Below are 19,099 nucleotides of genomic sequence, written 5' to 3'. Positions count from 1 at the left end.
ATATACCGACAAAAAAACATCAATTTTGTCTAATTATATCAGATGTATATAAAATTAATGATATCAAAATAAAGTTACAAGCTACAGTAAAAATTTTTGTTTAAACTTTTTTTTGTAAGTGAATTTGCATATAATTCACAACTATTTTGCATAAAATAAGAAAACATCTAATAAAGAAAAAATCAAGGGCCATCTGGTACCATTTCTTTATATTCTACAACTTTGGCAAGCAAATCGATAATCGGCAACGGCGATGCCAATGATGTCTATGCTTGGTAAGTTACCATTTTCTGCTAAGCTTAGAGAAGTGACTTCTTTTACCAACGAATGAAAACACAAATGAATCTATCGTAGGTATAACAAAAAAGTAAGAACTAATAACTATACAAGATTGAAACAAAATATGAAAAAATCTGTTGCATCTCTTAGAAAATAATTAATTAATCTTCAGCGATATTTATATTTAAACATAAGTTAAAAAAAGAGACTTTTGTTGAAATTAGTTCTCCTAACAATCGAGTTTATAAAAAATAATAATTTACAAAGGCATGATTCTTGAATTTAGATACTCGTGTATACATTTCAAAATCCATACATATATACATACGTGCATATATAATAACAATTCTTTTAATTACTGTTTAGAAAAGTTTTTTCTTAGTTCTTTTCTTTGCTGCATGTTAAGTTGTCTACGTATAGTCTTTATTTTTAATATTTATATATAACTACGTATAACTTTTAATATTTTAATATTATTTCAGAAGTGTTGCACATACAATTTCCTGACCCTTACACTATATTTTGACAGCTGACACAACTTACTGTGGTCCTGTAAGTATCTTCGTTTCACAGTTATACATAAAATCCTGTGTATGTTTTTATTTACAAATATTAGATGAAATTTGCCACTGTTTCAACTTTAGCATATTCACATGATGCACCTAACTTAAAATTGGATAATTTATAACTCTTAGTCACTAGAATATCATTATTGTTATCAATTTACGATTCAGATGAGTTTAATTAATTGTAAAATTTAAGTTTCTTACACGTAGAAAATAACTATAATTTAAAAAATTAAATTAGGCTTCTGTTATCACTTGTATTATAAACAAACATACGTTTAAGACGTTCTAAACATTTTTTTGTATCATCAACACAACAGTAATAATAAATAAGTGAAAAATAAAATTTTCATCCCTCAAACATGTGAAATACATATTTTTTTTATCCACGAATACTTTATAAAAACTTAGTAATAAATGTCATTCTAACGCATAACTAACAGGGATGAAATCTGTGGTGTAAAGCAGATTCGGAAATTTATAGGCACTATTATATTAGACGTTCAAGATTAGTCTAATAAAAATCAATATTCGACAGTACACGCAGCGTCCTCGTATCTCGGCAGCGTTTACACGATTCAGTTCTGAAATTTACTTGTTACGTACTTACAACATGTGGAAATACTGTAGTAGGTACAGGCCTAGATGTGTTTGTGGCCAAGTGTCGGCTGGTGAATTATGCAAGGGAGCTTCCAGTGCCTCAGGGTGCAAGATTCCGTGGCTCAACCCTGTGTATCCCTGGCCTACAATGAGTGGGCACGCTTGGGTGGTAACGCGTACCCAGTTGAACTTTGGGTCGAATATTGGTGGTAATTTTCATGCCCAAAGGGGATATTAATGTAGTCGTAACTCCCAAAATGACGATTATCCCAAGCAAGTACCTATCTGGCTCATGAAAAAATGTCATTGGCTTAATGCTAAATGAACGGCTTAATCAAGCGAGAATAAAAAAATTGTGCAGACGTTCCGACTCGGCGCCTAACTCGAGAATATTACATCATTAAACCATTTGAATGCGCAGTTAGCCGAAAACTTGGAGGGCAGGCGTGTGCCGGTTCCTCCTCGCGTTACACGGTTTAAGTCTCCGCGTGCAGGTGCATCGCTATGAATGTATGATGCGGAGGGAAGAAGCCCCTCGGGAATGTTTCTGCACGCAGCCGAGGAGGAAGAACTCGGCTCGCATATCGTTTCGGTTCCACAACAGCCAGACCTCGCCGTCTTGGAGATACCGTAATCCCTTTGAATTTCAGCAGTTTCCCGAAAGTGCATTAAGCGCCAACTATTCTGGGGGAAATTCGGATCTATCGCGGTTCCCCCCGCGCCCCCCCCCCTCCGGCAATTAGAGCCGATGGGCTTTTAGTGGTGCGCTGTTTGATATGCACGCGTCTCAACTTCATGGGGATTTCGCTGTCACACCTGTGTGCTTTTGCGACAGCCGAGAATTTCGCCAAGTTAATTGGACGTTTGATACTCGGGCTAGTGTTGCGAAACTGATTGCCTATGTGCATGTTGGTTTATGTGGGATCGTTGTTCTTGGTTATCATCTTCGTTAACTGTATTTTGATCAGATGTATACGCTACAAAGTTATAGCTGGATCATGAAGGGTGGAAAAGTGTATTGGAAGAAGTGTGGTCTATAAATTCCAATAGGTAAAAAACTGTTGATTGGTAATAAGTATTTTTTTCACTCGGTATTTACAGTGTTGATTGAGTTATTGGAAAAATATGAATTTAAAAAATTCCTTCGTATAAATTACTGCAAATATAGCTTTCTGAATAATTTTTGCAGAACGTGGGTACCAAGTTGTTACTATTTCATGAAAACCACATAGAACAAGAATTACATATTCTAAATAAAGTATTATTTTTTAATATTTTTCTTTTTACATCTCGAAATAACTAAAATTGAGTACACGAAATCTTGCGAAATTGGTCTCGTAATTTGTATGCTCCATTACATTGGTCTCACACCTAGAAAAAGCAAACTCATCGAGCATATGACGATTAAAAAAAAAAAACTTTTTTAGCGAGTTTTGGTTGCCTCATACACGTACGAAATTGAAGTGGTTAATGGATACAAACGTTGGTCAGACAAAATGTAAGTGTTTAAAGTATCATCAAACGAGAATCAATTATTTGTTAAGCCAGTAAAACGAAGCTTCACATTTTAGTTTGAGAAAAAAGAAAGAATAACTATAAGTACGGTAATTTCTATGAATCCTACAGAAAACGTCATTATTCTCGAAGCTCGAGATAAAATTCTAGACAACTGTTTATCTACGAAAAAAAAGAAGCAGGTAGTATATAACTTTGTTTCTTGCGCATGATTTTGCCTCAGAATTTGCAGATAGAGGCCACCTCGTCCATCATCCGCGCCAGCAATGCGCCTTCCATACGAAAGTAGCCGGACGCGCATCGGCCATGTTATGTATTTGTCGGTTTTATCGTTCCACTTAGGAAAAAATAGAGGGCAAATTCATGGAGGCTGAAAATTTGATGTACATCGCAAGAGCACGCGTACACATACGTGTGCGCCTCTGTGCATCCACACCGGCGTGTGGGTGTTTTGGTGTATGGTTACGTTGCCCTTTTGTGAGCTACGTGCACATTTTCTCTCGGGAGAATAGAGTTGTGCGTTACTGATAACGCAAGGAGAACAGAGAGCTTTCGCGATTTATGATGATGGTGTTTTCGGTGAGAAAGATTGCTGTTTGGAGAATTACCGACGTGGAAATAAATTGCGGCCTGTTGGGCGAAGAAAAATTTCGTGTTGAGTCAATTGACTGGTACGTTATATATGGCTGGCGGTTTTTCGTGTCAATCTGGTGAATCGTATATTTACCCAAGCTTTGAGGTACCTTTTTTTGTACAAGGCTCCTTTCAAGCTGATAATTTAAAATAAATGCGTAAAAATAATGTTTTTTTCTATTTGTAGTTTTGAAGCACCACACTACGGTACTTATTTTACAGAACTTTCATCGCAACTTGTACATAAAGCTAGTTGCTTTTCATCGTAATAAGCTCATTAATTTTTATTTTAAAAAATTGCCAAAAATCAAAGATGAAAAACTTTGACTCATTCATTGCTTTAAAAGAATTTTAGTACAAGTTCACCACTTCTCAATCCAATCGTTAATTTTGAAGATACAAAGCACCAAAAAGCTTTTACATTTTGTTTGTTTGTTGTTTTCAGAGTCTTAAACCTAATTGCCGAAAATCAAAACAGGATCAATATTCAGTTGCAAACGTCAAACGCTGACTAAAAAGCTCGAAAACAACGGTTTCAGCAAATTGTCTGCCCCCACCTTGCAGAGGAATATAGTTGGCATCGTTGGATGTGAATTGTCGTTCCCCTGCTTCGTTATGGCCACTCCGGTACTTACATTAGTGCATCTCTTGTGCTAAACTTTCGACCCCCTCTCTTCCGACCCTTGCTCTTCCTCCGAGACAGCATGTCGTTACGAGTAAACGCGCGGTGACTTCCTCCGGGTCCTTCCGCTCGACTTTCCTGGCCCCCGTACCTACGCTCCATTGTTTCTTCATGCGAGCAATTAGCATCGCAGTTAACGCGACCCATTGCTGCTCTCGCTCGTCGCCACGTTTGCGTTGCCACGTGCACGTGAATCGCCGTGTTGGCTCATTTTTTTTCTTTTAACAGGCGTATTTTTTTCTCCACTTCGCAATGGGGCTGTTAATTACTTCACGAATCTCAGAAGGACCATCGACTGGTTCAACGAGTAACATTTATTGTACCACAGGTGAAAACATCAAACATCATAAAATAGGTACGTTCATATTTATTACTCGTTTACCAGCCTATTGATTAAACCATCTAATATTCTAGGTGTTTAGGATACAGGATTTTTTTTTTTTTTCACAGGAGTGATTATCAAATCGTTCGAAAAGCCACAAGTAAATGGTGATGTATGAATAAAATCACTCAAGGCCGTTTGCATGGCCATGCAAAAAAAAAGTGATGAACGTAAATAATTAAAAACTAATGGGGCGAAGAAAAGAAGAGAGAGATAAAAATGTGGAAGGCGCGAGATGAACTTGGTAAAAAAAAAGGAGGGTAAAAGCGCGGAATTCTCGAGAGCTCTATGGCACGCCTCATGAAGCTCGTAATGAGCGTACGAACGGGCCGAGCGACCACAGCCGGAGCTTCTTCCACACGTTCTTATCCTTCATCTTCCGTGGGCTTTAATTTTCTTCCGGCCAGCGGAACTTGCAGTCCTCTATGTACACCCGTACACGGCTGTGGGAGGAACGTTTTTACGAGAAACACGTCCGACGCGGCAGTTCTATGGACACCTCTGCGGAGTTTACCACTGGCCGCTCAAATTGATTTCGGCAAATTGAAATTACATTTTCCGCGCGGTGGGCCCGGAGAAGAGGTGGGATTTTGCGTGACTTTTGCGAAAGTCTCACGGACGGGGGAAGGGCGAAGCTTTCAACGTGTCGATGGCAATTATCGGTGTGTTTTTAGTTTTCGCGGTGGACTGCCGTTTCGTGGAGAAAGCGAGTATTGAAAAAGTTTATGGAAAAACTTTTTGCGACGGGGTGGGAATACCGAACGCCTTTTGAAATCATCGGTCTGCGTCCATTTTCCCAAGTGTACTCCAAACTCGCCCGAGTTTTCTTTTAAATACGACTAAAGGTGATTGTTCGCAATAGGTGTTCGCGAGATGTGATCGTCTTCGGTGAACTTTTCAGCTCAACAAACAATCCAAATTCGATTCGAGAGTACAATTTTTACCTCTCTGGTGCGTCGGATATTATAAAGAAAAAAAAAGCTCCAACTTCTCCAAAACTTTCCTACTTAGCGGACTTTTTCGCTTTCGGGGTTGCAAGCCCGAAACTCCCGTTGAAACAAGCGCTAGTGTTTTGCATCGTAAACAAAAAGCCAAGTCAAGAAGGAGGATAACTTCTAACTTGGTTCGGGGAATTAATTGAAAATCCTCGAAAAGTTGAAGAGCCTCATCTACTCCCGAAGGAAAACGGAAAAATACGCGGAGTCGGCTTCTCCCGCTCGAGAAAAGAGACCACTCGGTATTGAATCCCTACTGGCTTTTCCTGCACTTTTGTTTGACCTCGTACAACAGTTTCTCGCGAAATTTGCGAAAATCAATCGAAAATTATTTTAAGAGCTTTTTTGCTTGAAACAGTGCCAATCATAATAATGTACCAGCTTCTACGTCAATGCTACGTGTACTGCATCGACAGAAAAAAAAAGTAAGCCATTTGTACACAAATAGCTCGGAGACGAAACTTCAGTGTTTTCAAAGCTTATTCTCATCGAAGGAAAAAAAGTTATTGCTGCTCAGTTACGGAACTTGACTTTATCGCAAGTAAATCTAGAGAAGCAATGAACCATCAATCATTCATAAACGTATTAATAGATTACAAACTTATTTTAAAAAACTCAAAGATTGTCCTGGACAAAAAAGTCTATTACGAAAAAACCTTGGGTGATGTTGTCCTGTTAAAAAAACCATATTCTCGTGAGAATAACAGTAGAAATCACTAGGTTTATATACACTGTATACCCATAGTCCAGCAGCTTCCCAAATAATCACAATGCCGGAACTCGAATCAATTCGTCGTGCTCCAAGGCCGATAAATTTAAGGACTCGGCCGGCACGCTGCTGCTGTTGCTCGTGGACCAACTTCCGGATTGAGCTTCGACCCATCGCCCGTCCCTCATCGTTCGATCTTCGATTTTCCAAAGAACACAATTACGAAGACACGGCAAATTTCGTCCACAGTGGAGCGGCATAACTCGTGAACCGATAGTCTCCGAGTACACTATACACTACAGCGTCGCCGTTGCTACTTTTGCTCGTCAAAGTTTCATCGAGTTTCGAGGAGGAGAAGACAGAGCAGGAGGCAAAGGAGCTTGCATAAGGCACGGACTTGAAACGTGATTCAGGCGAGGCCCTCTGCTACCCAAGAGCGAGAGATGGGATCTTCTGCGGTCTTCTCTCCCTCCCGATGAAACTCCATCGTGTCTTTCTGATATGGGGCTACGAACGCGGTTTTTGGAACTACAGGACAGTCTCCATACAAACTGGGTGGCAGAGTTGCTTTTGAAACGAGGTGAAATATGAAAAGAGACATTAATTGCGCGTGTTTGTCTGTGCTCGCTCTGGTGAGCTTTAGTTTGGAAGTAAACGTGGCATTTCGATTCAGGGAAGAATCAAGGGTAGAGCACAACCCTGTCGGGGCTTCTCTAATTTCAGAAATACTGGGCATAGTTTACGAAGGAATTGGACTGTGTAATGAAATTTCTGGGTATCCGTATTGTTTATCGTGTGCTGCCCTACAACGGCCGGGGGAAATTTCTAGCTCTGCAAAAAACTCCATGTGAATTAATTTGGAAATTTCGTTAGAGCATACCTTGGAAAACGCGAAAAGCTTTGAGTACCAAAGAGATCTATTATACTGAAGGTAGTTTCTTCACACAAAGAGTCTCTCGTGAGTGATAAGAAAAAAAGTTGAGGACGAGAAATACCAATAATGGAATTAGATTCTATCGTCATAGAGTTGCTAGCATGGACTGAAGCTACGGCAAAGCAACAAACGAGCTTTGACGAAAGTGATGTTTGACTGTTGCATCGAAAAAGCTGCCCGAGTGCAGTGCCAAAGACTTTTTGAGTAAAACAAACGCAATCAAGTGCAAACAAACCTACGAAAGAAAGAAAAGCACGAGGGTATAAAAGTGGGAGGGTCAAATCGTGAGAAAACAGAGAGATAGGGGAGGAAGGGCTAGAGAGGGAGAGAAAGGGTGGCATTATGAGCGGAGGATCGGCTCGGTTGTTTGCGGGGCGAAAACGTGCCGAGGAGCTCACGAAAAAGCTTAGCCCAAGAGAAGTCAAGCTTCTCTTTTCTTCGGAATATAATAACGAAACGGAAGCTCAGCTGCTTGTCATCCGATCCACGTCTGGCCAAGCAGCTTAAACGCCACTGCGATAAGGGCAGCTGTTCGTTTTTCTTGTGCCACCTGATATGAACTTTCTCTTTTAACTTTTTCTTTTTTTTCTTCTCATCTCTGCCACGAAACAGCATGACGAGCTACTTTTATGAAGTATCCAGTTACTTTGAGCTCAGTCTTGGGTAAAGTTCTCGTTATATCGTGCAGCGAATAAATGTCATGGTGTAATTCTTTGTAATCAATAAAGCGGCGAGCATCACTACTTTGGCAGGTAGGAAAAAAAAAAAAAAATTCACCACAAAAAGCCTAGTGGAGACACTATCATTATTCAGGGCACACGAGTCTAGGTCGCTTTCACACGTATGGAGCATACCTCTGTTTTCTGGTTAAAGCGAGGTACTTACGTATGTAGAAAACGTCAAAACCAGCCTCGAAAGGAAGGAACAAAAAGGGGGGAGGAAAAAAACAAGGCACGCGCTAGCTAGTCCAAAGGAGCTGCAGTACATATGAACGAGGTAAAAGCCAGAGGAAAGGGTACGGCGGTGGTGGCAGTAGCGGCATATTGAAACACTGGAACTGCCAAAGAAAAATATACGTCTTTGGCCAGGGGCTACCCGTAGAAGAAGTTTCCGGCTAAAGCAGCCAGTTGAACCTTGCACGAGGTCCTTGCACGCTCGTACACACCAACGCGGATTCGCAAGTTTTCGGACCTGGGCAAGAGTAAAAAGCCAAATAGTAACAGCTGCTCGAATTTCCACCGAGTTCGCAGGTAATAACTCAGTACCACCACCGAAAGTCGAACGTCGGTGCGGGAAATTGGGTGAACGGACCGAAGTAGAAGAGGAGAGTAGAAAGGAATAAAGAAAAAACTACACTCGAACGGGGCCTGGTAAAAATTGCTGTTTCTTTCGATCGTCCAGCTTTTTGCTCGTTTCGCAGAATTTAGGAGTCCAATCGTTCACGAAATCCAGAGATTAATGCACCAAAAACTTTTTTTCCCTTCTTTTTCGCAGTTTTCAATGGCTCACCTATACATCAAACGGAGACGATCACTTGGACCAGACTACCCACCGACACGGACAACTGTTCGCTCCATCTCGTATTTTTTTCGAACTTTCTCTATCTACCAGCACGGCAATTTCACGCGTCGAGTCCTCCAAGTGACACACCATGAGTGCAAGATCATCCACCTATAATTTCATTGAGACTCGCACGTGCCCGCTCAGCTCAAACTTCCGTTTTCGCGTTTGCCACGCTGGAATAATCAAACTCGTAAATTTGTCGAAGCGTGAAACCACTTCGAGCTACGTTCGGACGCCGAGAGCGCCATTCACACTCTCGTGCTATAGGCGCAAGCACGTAAGTTCGTTACGAGGGGTGAGAAAAAAATCAAAAGTATCTTAGATTTTACGAATCAGAAGAGCGGATGGGGTAAGTCGGGGACAAATAAAACTGTATTTGCCGAGGTGTAGTTTATTTCTCGAGTCACTCGCTGGAGAAAAATGGAGGGTAAACTTTATTTCCGGTTCACTCAACGGCTAGTTCTCTGCGTGACCTGCAGAGTCCACGCGAAGCTTGACATAGTGAACGGGAATTCGTACCACCGAGGATAAGAATCGCCATCTCTTTCGCTTTTTCTTGCGTTTTTTTCACGCCGAAAGGGTTGAAGACATAGGGTGGAGAGGGTTCTTTCTATTCCACGTTCGCCGAGGTGCCCCAGTCCTCATGAAAGTTTCCTTCTGCGTAAAGTAAACTCGCGTGCTAGCTCGCATAAAGACGTAATTTAGCGATTCAACAAGTTACGCACGTAAAAGCTCGGGGAGAGAAATATGTCTGCGAGGCACTGCGTGTCTCTGCAGAGTCGAGAGAAAGAAGAGACGGATGGGGGAAGATGCTCTTTGAGCGACCATAGTGAATTATTTGTCAAGCTATAAACAGCTGCAGGGACCCGGATGGAGTAGTCTCAAAGGGAGGGAGCACAAGGTAGACGTGTAAATGCCGCTTTTACCCAGATCGAGGTATATGTGTGTGCGTTTTCGGAAAAAGCACTCCGTTAACGATGAAAAAAATAAAAATAAAATAGCCTCCCCTTCGTTACCTTTGCTCCAGTAAAAAGAGTACAGAGTGTACGGCTGGAAACGGTGTGTTCACCCGAGCGGGCGGAAAAATCGATCAATTAAGAGGAATCGGATGAAACGTGTATTACGGAGGAGGAACGAGCGCAAAGTCTCGTGTGAGGATTCATGCTGAATCTCGGGGATTCGTCGAAAGCGGGCTGAGTGGAGTGCGCTCAGCCAGCACTTCATCCCGGGTTTTTTTTTTTCCTTTCCTCCCTTTTTTCCCCTGGCTCTTGAAAACTAAAACTAGCGAAAACCAGCCGAGAGAGAAAGAGAGTTTATCGGTCGGGACGTCGTTAAGATTAGAGGCGCTCTTTTTAGGGAAAGACTGAAATATATAGGGGGGGGCGGGGGTGTTTGTAAGACTCGCTGGGTCAGAGAAAGCCAAAGAGTATAATATAGGTGAGGAAAGGGGAGCACGAGAGAGATTGCGCCAGCCGGCTTGAGAGCTTTTTATTGATGGCGATAAACATTTTTATGGACCCTGTGCGAATCACTAGTTTTTACAACCAAGTTCCTCCCTCTCTTTCTCTTACACTTCTTTCTTGGCTTGGTGTTCTGACCTCACTCTAGGACTTTTTCCTTTTTTTTTCTCCCTAGGATTTTTCGAGCTTTTTTTTTTCATTTTTCGCGAAGCTCCGCGCTGGTCGATTTTTTTTTAAGTCGATTGGTTTTTTTCCTATTTTCGTTCAGACGATTAAAGACACCTTTCCATATGAATATAGACTCATTCGATTTTATTGTAACCACATTGCCATCCTTGTTCCTGATAAACATGTGACCAATAGCTTTATTTAGTTATCGAGGAATTCTTCAGTCATCGTTTAAATGTTCCTCATTCTAGAAGTGCTGGTTAATGACTTTATTTATTCATGTTCTTTATTTATATAATAGATAAATATAAAGCATGACCTGCTGATTAAAAAATATTGTTTTTTTTTTTTAATTTTCTCACAAACAGTGAATCTCCTATTTTGTTTGTAAGATTACTATAAAGAATAATTACTGCCTTGAAAAAACTACAATTGAAATAAAAGCTTTTGCTTTCCTAATATAAATTTAAAAGATATACACACAGCCTCTGATAAGTAGAAGAGCAATAGCTATGTTTGGTAACGAAGCAAACGTGAAAAATAATTAAAATAGCATATTAGTTATTCGTGCTAGAAGAGATGAGATAATTCTTTGATTACTGTTTATTTATTCCTGGTTTTAAAAGTGGTGATAAATAACTTTAGTAACTAAAATTTTAGATTATAGAATAAAGTAGCGAGCAAATCAATTGCTTAAAATAAAAAAAATGGTTAATTTTAAAGTCGATTGTGCGCCTCAATAAATTTTTAAATAATTTTCATGCAATCAAGTAACGTATAAAAATCATTCTAAATGGAGTTCATAAAAAAAATAGAACTTTTGAATCCAAACGTTTAAAAAATTTTCTTAATTTATGGCTCTGTCCATAGAGAACTTGAGTTTAGTTTTACTGCTTGAATTATAAATCATAATTTTGTGTAACATTATTTCTCAAAACAATGTTTTATCTCTACAAAACTTTTTCTACATATAAGTAAATTAAACAACGCAATTGAATGAGCTTAGTATGAATTAAAAACTGTAATTCCTCTCATATTTCTTGCTCCCAGTAAATTATTCATAAATAAGAACTTGCTCTTATCACCTAGTGTTGTAGTTAATCACATCTTTCTTAATTAAAGATGTTAGTATAAAGTGTAGGTAATACCGCGTTATTAATTGACAATTATTACTAAAAATTAAAATGAATTCCATTTTCATTTCTCTCATACTTGCAGTAAGCCCCCTTTGTTTCCCATGTATTGAAGGTAAATTATAATTTTAAAACTTTAAGAATTGTATTTTAATCTTCCTTTTTGTACGATTAAAAATAGGAAAAATTGTATGCATCAATAAAATTACTTGGCATCATCAAAATTAAAAATCATTTCATACTAAAAAATGCTTTTGTTACAATGTATTCATTTTTGTATGGCATTCAGAAAAATATTCTATTTAGAACTCATAAGCTGGCTTATCAAGAATCTTTTGCCTAGCCACTAAAAACAAAATTTTTCATTTTAAGTATTGAACAAAATTTATTGTTCCAAGCTAGCCATACTCTTTACTTCGATACTGCTAATTTGAAAGAAAACCTAATAACTGATCGATACATTTTTAATTTTTTTTCACAAAAATTTTTATTCCAGCAAATTATTTAAGCCAATCACACAAGCGTACCAGAGAGGTAGAGTACTGTCCACCTAGCCTTTCAGAAGTGCAATGTGGAGATTATGCTTGGAGCTTGTTACGTAAATCTAAATCTTGCAAGACTTATTCGATAAATGGTAATGAAATCGAGTGGGAGTCGTAAGTATTAACTTTAGTATACGATAATCTAAGAGTTTTTCATGAACTAATCTTTAAATCGTAAATATACGTGTGATTTCAGTTGCCCAACTCTAATATGCTCATCAGACAAAGAGCTACGCAGTGATAGTAGCAAACTGTACCCCTACTGCTGTCCGAGATGTTATGATATTTCATAAAAACGCAGAGTATACTCAAATTAGGAGGGTGACACATTGGGTCGACTCTATTTTATTTACCAAATGGTTATCCATTTTAGTAAAAAAAATTGATTAAAACTTTATAACAATAACAAGCGAGTAGTGTCTTATTAAAACTATCTAACTTGAACTATACAACAGTGTATTTACCAAGGAAAAAATTATAATTTTTAAAAATATCTTCCTCAGATCATTTTTGTTTCACCTTCGGCAAAAATACTCGGAGTAAAAAATGAATAGAACTGAAAGGGGAAGAAATAGATATACGAAATTCATACATGTACATGTGAAGAAATAGATCTGCGGGGGATTTCACGACAATCTGATTCAATCACGGAAATTCAGTTTATTATCTTTCCTGCCATTTTAAGTTGAACGCAGTCTTGCGTATACTTTGACTTGCCTCAACATGGGCATACGTACATTTACATAACCACACAGACACAGACACAAATTGCTCTCGTCAAGTATGTACTGCGCAACTAAGTAGTTCTCGGTAAAGGTAAGACAGGCAACGGAAAGGTAAGCGCAGGTCCACGATTAAACGACGTTAAGCTGAGTTTTCCCGTCGTCTATGAACTGTCTCTTTAATATTAAAGCAAAACTTGGCTCGTGACTCAAAACTGCTAAGCTAACTTTATCCTTCCTCGTCTCAGCTCTGCTGATGAGCCGACGAAATTATTACATTCCTTCCGACTTGTACAACTTTGTCCTGTCACACGTCTTTCTTTGCCTCTATTTCTTCTTCGATAACTCACAATCTCAGAAATTATTTTGCATTTTCCCTAAATTTTTGTCTCACTTTCACCGTAAATTACCTCGGCTTCTGTTAACGTATGCTATAATGGGCTTAGAATCTCATTGTAGCTTATTAATAATTTCATAAGATTGATGCAATAAATTATCTGTATTCACCACCCGTTAAATTCTTATTGATAATATAAAACCACTACCATAAAATTTAATCACGTCATCCCTCGTGAGATACACGTTTAGACTAGTATATTAACAATGAGAGTTGTAACATACGTGGCAGTGAACTCGTCGTATAGAAGATGCGATATTTTTAAATATATCAATTTGTTTTGGAGTACATCAATTTGTACAGTGCCAGAATTGCTAAAAAATTATACATGTCAACAGAGTAATATTGTTTGTTTCTTGTTTAAAACTCAATCCACTTTGTACTGTAATTTTACAGGTAAAAATGTATTACAAACATTTACGGACAAAAAGGGGCAGTTAGTATAGGGAAAAGTGTTTTTTTAAGTTGTGAAGCCCACGACCTGAATAGTATAATAATTCTTGTAAAATAAAAGATCATAATAGCATACAGAATAATAATAACAATTAGAATGTGCGTTTGACAAAGCAAGTAGAAAAAAACCAACAAAAATACTAAACAAACACTCGTAAAAGTCAAAAAGTAAATGGAAGGTTTTACAACTTCCCGAAGCGAGAAAAACATCAGGGGAAAGACTCGTAGAGGGGCATCAGGTGAGTGAACGAGCAAAGTAGATATGAAGTCTAATCAAATTTTGAGCTTCTATCCGGATGACATCGCTGCTGCAGCACCTCAGGGCTCGAGGTGACCTTTTTCCCGTCGTCACTACAGGAGAATCCACCCATTTCCACATACACCAGAATTAGGTGGAGCTACGAGGAAAACCGTCTGTTTGACGAGGGCAAGATAAATAATAGACACATATGGGGGAGAGGATACAAGTATTTCCCGACCAAATGAGAAAATCCTGGCCTCTCGTCATAAAAGTACTGACCCCCTTATCCACGTCACTTCTTGATCCATCAGTATGATTCCTATCTTTGTTATGCTTATCCAACCATCCACAAAGCAGGAAAAGCTGCAAGAAACCTCATAGAGGAGATTCATTTCTTTCCTAAAATATTTTCGTCAATCTACATGCATCTGCAACCTATACAAAAGTACTGGCAATAACATTTTTATCGCGAGACCAAATTAACTACTTCACAGTTCCCCTTATTGCCCCATTCCCTTTACACGGTACAGATAAAAACATTCGCTTCTTACATGTACCAGTGATAAAATAACGAATAAAAAATAAAGTACACCATACCCAGCAGATCACTGCTGATGTTTACATTATACTTTAGCCCGGCTGCGTACTTTGGAAATGAAATCGGAATCCCGTGCGCAAATGGAAAACTCGATACCGCTGGCATTGTGTGCACGAAAATATCAGCAAACATCATATCGCGCGCTCGCAAGCTATTCCTCGCTCAAAACTTTATTCGCGTGTATACGGGATGGTAAAATATTTTCCCTGAATCCTTCCAGTTACATTATTCAGTGGCAAAATAAGATATTTGTCATTCAAACTTTCGAGATCAAATGCTCACCTCTCCGACTACCCCGCGAATCACGTATGATTCACCAGCTGCATGTAAACGAATGACCAACTCATCATCCGCACCATTTGATTGCTCGATTATTCGACTTTCGAATTGGCTTCCCGCAGAGCTGGGAACAACGCAATATATACGCGCGAGCCAAACCTATGGTAATGCGCTATTGCTCGCCGACTAATCCGTGGCGTGGCCTCGTAATAACTCAGCCGGGAGGCCTAGCATTCTTGCCCGCATTCTCGCGGCAATGACGCCCGCCGCAATGATTTTACCCTTACTCCCACCCTACGTGTACCTTCCTAATAATACGGATGCATTCTGAGTGTATGCGCCCGGCATGCTCGCGAGGATCGAATACGCGGGAGTGTTTTGATTCTGATGGTCTGACGTAAGATGAGCCCCCCCCCCTCCCCTTGCGTGTTTAACTGAAATACAGCCAAGAGCGCACGAAAAGCAGATTCATACACGTGTGATTATAATATTTGGTCAGTCTAGCTTTTTTTCGGTTATAATATAAATGTTTAATAATAATGTACGTCAATTCATACGTGTATACAATCAAATAAAGGTGAATAAGTGCATCACTGCTGGAAATGGCAAACTAATCGAGCACTATCGTGTCCAATAATCCAAAGTTAATAGCAATAGCTGGAGGTAGTGGCATCATCAGGTCTCGTTAACTTTGATGAAGATTATCCCGAAACACCCCTATTTCTCGCCAACGAGCTTTGTTTGTCCATCTATCAATGAGCCGTAGTCACCGATATGCGATGATATACATACATACACATGTATTAATGGTGCATACGGTAATCATTGCATCTCTGGTATTCACTCCGAGCTACACACGTGTACGTAGTGTGAAGCGAATAAACGTGTTTATACAATCGGGGAAAGAGCTTTTTCCTCGATTAAATTTATTTTACACGTGCAATATATACCATTGATAGAGATAAAATTTGCAACCACAAACTTTTTTAAAACAATTGTATGAAATTTAAGCGAAAGGCCTGTGTGGCACGGCTACAAAAAAAGTAACAGAAACAAAAAAAGCATGTCCATCTGCTGCAACGCATCGCGCTGCAACAGCCAAATAATTAAAAGGCAGGCACCGTGTGCTGCTACGTTTCGCGTACTGTGTGTTACCTCGTGCGTCTCGTGCCGCGTGGAATGTTGCTTTTTTGTAGTTGTGAAACTTGTACGTTTCTGGCCCACGCGTAGCACGAAAGACGCGTGGAGGAAAAAAAAAAAAAAAAAAAAAAAGAGGAAACAAGAGCAATGTGGAATTATGACGTGCTTTTTGCCATTGACGTTTTTTTTGCTCCCTATCGCGAGTTGCAAACTCGACTCCGGTGCGCGTGTTTCGCATTTCTCTGGCCCACGGATCTCTCGGAGCGAGAAATTAATTTATTAACTGGATGGGGAGATGACTGATTATGCGGCGTTATTTAATACGGATTAGTGGAAAAGGAAACAAAAACCCTGGAAATTACGACTGAAACAGCGCAGGGAGCGCGAGATAATTAAAGCGTGAGAAATGGCTTTTGGAAACCATGTAGAGTTTAGACGGAAATCGCTCAGATACTCGGCTGAAAATGTTTTAGAAAATCGTGTCACGTCAGATCTAGTACTTACTAGTGAAACAGAAATTTTATCATTCGACTTACTCAAAAACGAGCAAAAAAAGCGCAAAAGCTGCAGTGTGAAGCTCTTGGCTATTCCATATTGATAAACACCTTTTTCCCGAGGAGTGTCCTTCGGTATACGTCAACTCAACGTGCACACGCATGGGCGTATTAGGAAAGTCGGGAGAAAACACGGCCGTGATTGATGGAACCAAAACAAGCAGTTGAGTAGTGCTTTCTCTCGCACGTACACTCTTTTCATCGGCTCCATCCTACTTCCCTTCCTTCTCCAGCCTTAGCATTTTCGGAAGCCTCGCGTATATGGGCTGCTACTTCACCTCCTTTCCAGCCGCCCTTACACTGTTCTTTTTGCTCCCACCGTACAGGCTTCGCTCTAGGCGGTACAGACCCTCGCCTCGCTCGGATGATTTATTTTGCCCCCGTTTTTTCCACCCCTCGATATCAGTGATTCTCTTGGAAGAGAACTTTTTTTTTTTTTTACTCACTGATGGACAAATATATACCACCTCTTGCTCAGCCTGGCTATTGGAATTGCATATTATTTATCATGCAACGATGGGCTCGTCTTACCTGTACCGCGTTAATGGACAAATCGTATTTCCCCGATGGAAGCCTTCGCAAGAGAAAACACGAGCAGTTCTCTTGATCCGGTTGTTATAAATACGCCGCTCGCCCAACGATAATAAACAGGATACTTGTGCGCAACCCTTATCGGTAAAAATAATATTTTCAATAAATCAAGACGTCACTAGGCTTTCCCTGGAGCTTCCGACAAAGCTTCCAAAGAGGGGCTGGTTCGTATCCTTTTCCTCTAAAAATCCACGTACACGGGAGGCACGTGTGTATTACGTACACCCAGGAAAGCCCCGCCTCGAGCGTTTCATGCCACTTTGGAACTCGACCGCGGACGTCCGGAAAACCTTCACCCTCTTTTCTTCTTGGTCAGGTTTACGACTTACGTCATCCTCGTCTTTGTGGTCTTGGCTAATATTCGACGAGCCACTGCACCAGTACGAGCTTATTTAATTACGACACCTAAAGTTTCGTACGACAAAATCTTGGTGAGATTCCATTTGACTCTGTGTCTATTTTGTCACAACTTGTGTAATCATCTGTTTGTCTGGGAGACACATTAAATTGTTTGTTGTCCAATCCACATGTATGAAGTTTCAATCCTCCGGTTCACTAATTTTTATCATCTTTGGGCGAAAAAGAAAATGAAATAGCAGGTGACGTTGAAAGTTTATTTTTTTTTTGTTTTGTTTTTTTTTCCAGAATAGCAATTTCCACGGAGTTTTTCGATGCTCTCGGCGTCGATGTAAAGTGCAAGTGAGTTGCAAAAGTGTCTGCACTCGAGTGCTCGAGGGGCTCGAGCAGACAGACAAAGTTTTATAAATTTTATTGGTTTGGAATTGGAAGCAATCGAAAGGCGCAAAATCGCGCGAAGGATAATTAAACTTTGCCGAGAGTCAGAGGGGGATGCGATCGCGTGTCTTTGAGAGCGCGATAAAAATTTAAAAAATTCACAGCCAATCAGTTCGGGCGACACCCACTGTACTACCTCTTGATAGTTAACGAATAAAATAAAATGCAGCAGAACTTTTACACTCTTGCATCATCGGTCACGGCATATTGCACACTCATCGATATCAGCAGGAAGAGAGCAATCACGCGCCGGATTGTTAATTAGGTCAGCTGAGCAGTAAAATCGTTGGACAATTATGTGGCACGGGAGGTGCAATTTAATGCTCAACCACTCAGTGGATCCAAGCGTTGTGAGCAGTGGGTGACCACGCAACACACCGGAAAAGACGGAGGAGGTAAAAAAAAGGCGTCGTTTTGTGCGATGGCATTTAACTTGGCCACTCGCTTGCTTTGCGTTTCCTTGTTTTTTCCCCTTTTTCCTCTAACAAGCACTTCAGAGCCTGGAGCTTAAACGCCCGAGTGTTAATTAACGGCGGGGCTGGGGGAGAATGAGAAACAAAGAAAGACAAACGGAGTTTCAAAGGGAAACAGGGACGGGAGTGGAACGCGTGAAAAAGAAAGTGCCAGGACTTAAAAGGAATGAGGAAAAAAAATAGAGATTTCAGGAAAAATATTTAAGTGTGTGATACAAGGATAAGAGTTAGATGATAGTGGTCAGTTTTCATTTTGTTTACAACTTTTTTTTTTTATCTTAGTTAGCTGAAAGTATTAATTAACTGAAATTTAAGAACAGAAAACTAAAAAAGATATTTGTTTATAAATACATTAAAATTTTTTTAACTAATTTTATAAATTCTTGAATGGATCGCATACAAGTATGTTCAAAAGTTATTGCTTAGGTATGAATAATTTCACTAATTTAGTAGTTTGTTCACTTTTACTTTTAAACTCTTCAAGTTCCTTTATTTTGATGGACTTGCTACATTTGGGAGTACTATTTAACTACTTTTATAATATTAGAATTAATATGAAACAGAGAAGTTCCTTCTACATAAGTTTATTTTATTTATTCTTATATTCATTTTCATGCCAGTTTTTCAGTTTATAGGTAAAATTCATTGCAACAGTTGAGCTTAAACAACCGATATCACATTTTTAGTTATCTATA

This window comes from Copidosoma floridanum, unplaced genomic scaffold (genome assembly GCF_036245765.1).
Source record: "Copidosoma floridanum isolate Cflo_tuat_1 unplaced genomic scaffold, Cflo_Japanese_pri ptg000029l, whole genome shotgun sequence".
Lineage (NCBI taxonomy): Eukaryota > Metazoa > Arthropoda > Insecta > Hymenoptera > Encyrtidae > Copidosoma > Copidosoma floridanum.
The sequence above is the reverse complement of the archived record's forward strand: the minus strand, read 5'-3'. Positions refer to the sequence as shown.